We start from the raw sequence: 6226 nt of genomic DNA on the forward strand, positions 1-6226 counted from the left end.
CAGATGTGTTTACAAGCACAGAGCTTATGTGGGTCTGCATTTATTTATATATGTATTATAGCTATTAGTTTAGTGTTTTTGTGGGAATCCTGACTGTAATAACAAATGGGTCTCTAACTCTGTAGCTACTCTTGGGACTTCATTCTATTGGGTTTCTGTTTTCATCTTCAATATGACAGTTTTTTCTTCATTTTATTTTATTTTATTTTGCCATGATTTGATGTTATATCTTAGAAGCTTGTTCTTTTCTAATGAGACATAAAAATGTAGGGGTTGCAGAGGGGAGGGAAAGGGAGGAGAGAGAAGGGGAGGGGAAAGGAAGGGAGCTGGGGAGGAACTAGGAAGATTGGAGGGAGGGGGAACTATAATCTGGATATATTGTATGTAGTTTTATTTTTAAGTAAGATAAACTGACAGAGAAATAGCTGAATGTCTGAGTGTCAGTTTCTCTGTTAAGTATTAGTTGTTTTAAAGCTGCATGTTTTCTTAAGCAGCTACCATTCTAAATTACAATTGGAATAACTTTTCTATTTTTTGTCATCATTCAATGATCTACACATATTGAAAGAAAAATATTAAGAGATTTTACATTGTTTTAGAACTGCAGCAATGGTTTTCTATGAAGATTATTTGATCTGCATGTATGTAGACAGAACTCTCATTCTATGTTTTTTAAATCATCGAGGCTGATTTTCAGTGATTCTTTATTTTCAGAAGTATTTCCCACTTATGCCTTACTGGGATGTGAGGTGTCCTAAGGATTTGTTCAATTTCACTAACATGCCATTCAATGGATTGGAAACGAGCTTGGGGCCATCAATAAATTTTAATCATTCCCTATTTTTATTGCCTAATAGGAGGTATGTTCCAGCTGTTGTTCCTGCTTGTTATTTTACACAACAGTTAATTATAAACGTCGTTGAAGCATTCAGGCATTCTGATTACTAATTCAGCTAAATATTACCTGTCTCATAATTCTAACTAATAGGTGTCATGTGGACACAAATGGGTTCTAAAACAGATGGTTATCTAGAAACTCATGTAGATACGCTATAGAAGAATTATGGGAAGAAAATGAGCATTGTATTAAAATGCTTTCCTGTTCTCATTAACAGTGGCAAGGGAATTTCAACCAGTTTTGTAGACCTTCTCTTAACTAGACCACCAGTGTTGCTGACCTAAATTGGTGCCAATTACTTCCTGTAAAATCTGTACAAAGAAACAACACACTATAAGAAGCCACCAATTAAACCATGAAAATGTTCACATTTGTTGAACTAGAATATAGATCCCAAGTCACATTTGAATAAGATGACTTGCCTTTTATATTTTAGTAAAAGTTACGATCAGTTTCTGAATACAGATAGATATTTTTTCATGGATTTCATACATTGTCCAGAAGTCTGACAGCTTAAGAAGAATGCAGCAGGTTCTGGTCATGTAAGATAATATTTTTTCTTTTTTTTTATGATAGCTATAACAATTTTTTTATTGGATATTTTATTTACATTTCATATGTTGTCCCCTTACCCCATCCCCCACCCACCTGGGAACTCCCCATCCCCTTACCCCTCCTCCTTCTTCTCTGTGGATGTAACCCCTACCTACCACCTGAGAAGATGAATGGACATCATTTGGAAAGTATATTGATTGATTTGCCTCAAGAATTTTTACTTCTGCATATGCAGAAGAAACATTTTCTTCTTCAAAAATTATCATCAACATGTTGTTCAATAAATCTTCTATGGAGTTTATAGCTGAAATTGATATCCATAGACAAGTGGATACTGTTGATCACATTGATGACCACCCCTTATTCTATACTATGTAAAAATAAAAGAAAGAAGAAAGGGACTATAACATAGACAGGACACCATGTGAAGTCATATTCTAAGACCAGTATCTTTTTATAAAGTGAAGGATCCATTTTCTTTTCTGTTTGTTCAGTTGTAGAGTGACATTCAGTCAACTAATTGAAAGCTTCCAATACAATTAGATTATATTTGTCACCAAGCAAATATGCATTCTTTCTGTGTGCCTTTGTTGTTATGAGAAAATGTGATATTCACTTTGTTTTCTTTAGTCTTAAAAATATAATTTAAGTGGCTGAAAATATGGCTCAAGGGTTAAGAGCACGGACTGCACTTCCCGAGGATCTGAGTTCAATTGCCAGCAACCACATGGTGTGGCTCACACCATTTTTAATGGGATTCAATGCCCTCTTCTGGTGTGTCTGAAGATAGCTAAAGTGTAGTCACATAAATAAAATAAATAAAATCTTTAACAACAACAAAAATATAATTTAATATTTCATATCAAAACATATTTAACCTAATACAGTACTAATTTGCCTGAATACTAATTAACCTGAGACATAATCCCCATGATATAACTATATAATAGCACCAAACTATAATCAAATGAAGATATATGTCTGTAATTTATCAATCATAAATGAAATTTTCTTGATATTTTTTCAGAAATATATTCATCTTTGTATCAAGTTAAGTTTACAGCTGCCCAGAAGAAAATAAAAAATGTAAAATATATTCCTTTTCTGGCCAAAACTTACGTGGAAAATTTCTGTTCAGTGTCAAAGTATTTCAGAATATTTTCTTTCATTGTTGTTGTTTTCTTTCACTTATAATATGGTCTACTGAACCACAATCAAAAGAATTTTCTTGTTTTATCTCATCTTTGAAACCGTGTTTAGGTGCTGAGGGTCATTTGCTGGTCAAAGGAAACGTTCCTTTAGTTACGGTGTTCAAAAGCTGCTTGCTGTCATTGAAAGCTTTTCTGGTAGAGTGCAAATGGCCCCAGAGTCGGCAATTTGCCGGCGATTCCTCTGTACAAAAGAGGAAAAGATACTTCAAATAGGATGTGTGCAGAGTTGCATTTGATGGAAAATATGTCAGGCACCAGACTCCTCTCTCTTTTGTTATTATTAAGGCTTTCAACAAGCATTCCATTTCTCCTGTTCAATGAGGCACTAATTTTTTTTCTAAAAACTATAATTATCATTTAGGAATTCAATGTTTCAGTGTCTCATTGTTGAATAAAAACAAAATAGCCAATAATATAGGATCTCAAAGCGTAGTAAGAAGAAACTTTTACACTACGTTATCACCTAGGAATCAAATGTGCTTTGATCAACAACTATGAATCTGACTTACATGCTGAACTAAGAAAAAAATGTAAATTTCCTTCATTTTCTTGAATATATTTTTAAAGACTTGTTTTTATTATTGTAGTGTGTGTGTGTGTGTGTGTGTGTGTGTGTGTGTGTGTGTGTGTGTCTTGCAAATTGAAGCCAACTGGAGTAGTTTTAGTTGTCAGACATGGTGCTGAAAAGAAAGGCTGAGTTCTCTGGAAGAGCAGCAAGCATCTTTAGCTCCATTTCTGAGTGTCCTTAAATCAACTAAGAACATTTGCAAATATTTACCTTGTTCATATTTAGTAAACTTGCTTGGATTTTTCTTCAATGTTTCACTTGTGGAATTCATTGTTTTCCTTTATAACCAAAGATATAAAAATCTTACCTGTGGACCCAGGTTCTTCAGTAAGAAAGACATGAAGGACATAATCCTGAAGACTGTGTATACCTTGTATGGAAGATCATCACTAGACAGCCCTCACAGCACTGTAATCTCACTCATGTGCCCGAAGGGCTCAAGCAACCACAATGGATAGTGCTAGTCACCTGAAGAAATAGATTTACATCTGCAAATTATGTTACTGACATTTAAGCAAAATTCTCTAGTATCTCCCTTAGTAAAATGAAGGAGAATTCTTAAGGTACAATATTGAGAAACATATCAAGTAACCCTGACAGGACTGATGTAGGCTGCCAGTCAGTATCACTGATATACTCTTTGTTAATTTGGGCTTATCCATCCAGAATGAATGAAATTTTGGCAGGTATCTACATGACATATTTATTTTGAAATATTTTTCATATAAATGTGTTTCTATTCTTTGAAATATTTTGCTTATAGGTCTAGTGATATGTCTCAGTGGTTAAAAACACATACTGTTCTTTCAGAAGCACCAGGATCAATTCCTAGCACCTACATGTTGATGCACAACCACCTATATCTGCAGCCAATTGCAGGAGATTGTATATATGATGTACATACAGACATGCCAATAAAATGTCACATACATAAAATAAATGAATCTTAAAAAGTTAAAATTATGTCATATATAGTTGTAGATTTGGAGTTCTCTTTACTTTAAGTGCTTCATTAATCAGAATCAAGAAGTAGTTGAATGGTAAAGTGGTTAAACTAGAATAGCAATGTCATGAACACCGTGCCTAGTGCCACAAATACCCAAGAGGTGAAAGCGACGATCATTCTATTTTGTTTCAGATAATTTAATATATAGTTTATTTATTTTAAAAATGTAGTTTTATATGTTTTTATGATTTTATACATGAATATTGTATTTACACCATTATCACCCTGCACTCTCTCATTCCAAATCCTGCCATTCTTTCACTTCTCAAATCATATCTTTTCCTTTATTATCTTATACCCATACATGAAAACACACACTCATAAACACACACACACCCTACTGAGTCCAGTTGGTGTTGTGCATAGCTATGTAGAGTTAACCTCTTGGAATTGCATAAACTATTGGGAAATGTCCCTGGAGAAGATTGGAGATTGACTTTCTCTCTTAAAGACCATTAATTAACTGCAGATTTTCATCTAAAAGTGGGCCTTGTGGGATGTCTCCCATATACTTTGGGATGTCAACCAATGTTGTCATTGTCCAGGTCTTGTTTCAGCAACCACAGAGTTATTTCATGGGTACAACCTTTTATCACATATAGAAGACATGACTCCTTTGTAGATATGCTTATCCTCTGGCTTTCAGAAACTTTTCTGCATCTTGAGATGTTCCTTGAACCCTAGGTGTAAAAGTTGTGTTGTAGATACATCAACTAGTTTTGGGCAACCTTATGGTGAGTTCTGTACATTTAGACCAGTTGTAGATTTCTGCAGTTACCTCTATGTGCTGTCCAAAGAAGCTTTTTTGATGAGGGGTGAGAGCTACATTTATTTGTGGGTATAAGGATAAATTTTTAGAGTAAAGCTGAGATTTATACTAACTTGGGAAAGTGGCAGTAGTAGGTTCTCCTCTATGGTCTATAACCTTACCAGTTACAGGTAATTATGTAGATTTTCAGTATGTTGTATGACTTTCCTCTTACTGAGTGAGACTTAAATCAAAATAGACAGCTTTTTGTCTATTTATTTATTTTTGTCTATTAAATCAAAATAGACAGCTTTTTGTCTATTTATTTTGTCTACATAAATGTCAATACTTAACCCTTTTGACATACCAGTATTTGCTGTGGTTCCTACAGATTAAGGCTGTCATTGTCCCCAGGCCCACCCCCACCCTGTGGCAGCTTGCACATCACTTTCAGAAACTGTATCATTAAGGAGTAATCTTGCAAGTCACTTCCAGCCCAACTCCTCTATGCCTTATGTCTGGAGTGTGGTGCTTTCAGCAAATAGTATTACTTCTGGTTATTCCTAGAAGACCATATTTAATATGAAACATATTTAATGAGAAATTTATGTAGCTAGTTCCCTTTATTAAATTATCATTCTATTGATTTTTTCTATGAGCAGATTATTCTAAAATTTGGATCAACAATATAGTAACTCTTGAGATTTATGTGATGGAGAAATTCTCAAGCAGTCAAGCAAACAGCTAACTAAATGATTCAACAAAACCCAATCATACTCTCTTTAAGTTCTTTTCATGTTCTGTTTTTACTTAGTCTTGGATCCATATGTGAGAAGATCTTGAGGTGGGAACTTGTGAAGCAGTGTTCCTCCATACAATTATTTGCCTTTTTGCCTTATTGCATTGCTAAACATATTGGACTGGATGGTTTTGTGTGTCAACTTGACACAAGCTCGAGTTATCACAGAGAAAGGAGCATCCGTTTAGGAAATGGCTCCATCCATGAGATCCAGCTGTAAGGCATTTTCTCAATTAGTGATCAAGGGGGGAGGGTCCATTGTGGGTGGTTTCATCCCTGGGCTCATAGTCCTAGGTTCTAGGAGAAATGTAGAGAGCAAGGCAGGGGAAGCAAACCAGTAAGTAACACCTCTCCATAGCCTCTGTATCAGCTCTTGCTTCCTGCCTGGTGTGAGTTCCTGTCCTGACTTCCTTTGATGATGAACAACACTGTGAATGTACA

The sequence above is a fragment of the Grammomys surdaster genome, unplaced genomic scaffold, assembly GCF_004785775.1.
Source record: "Grammomys surdaster isolate TR1022 unplaced genomic scaffold, NIH_TR_1.0 189, whole genome shotgun sequence".
NCBI classification, from domain to species: Eukaryota; Metazoa; Chordata; class Mammalia; order Rodentia; family Muridae; genus Grammomys; species Grammomys surdaster.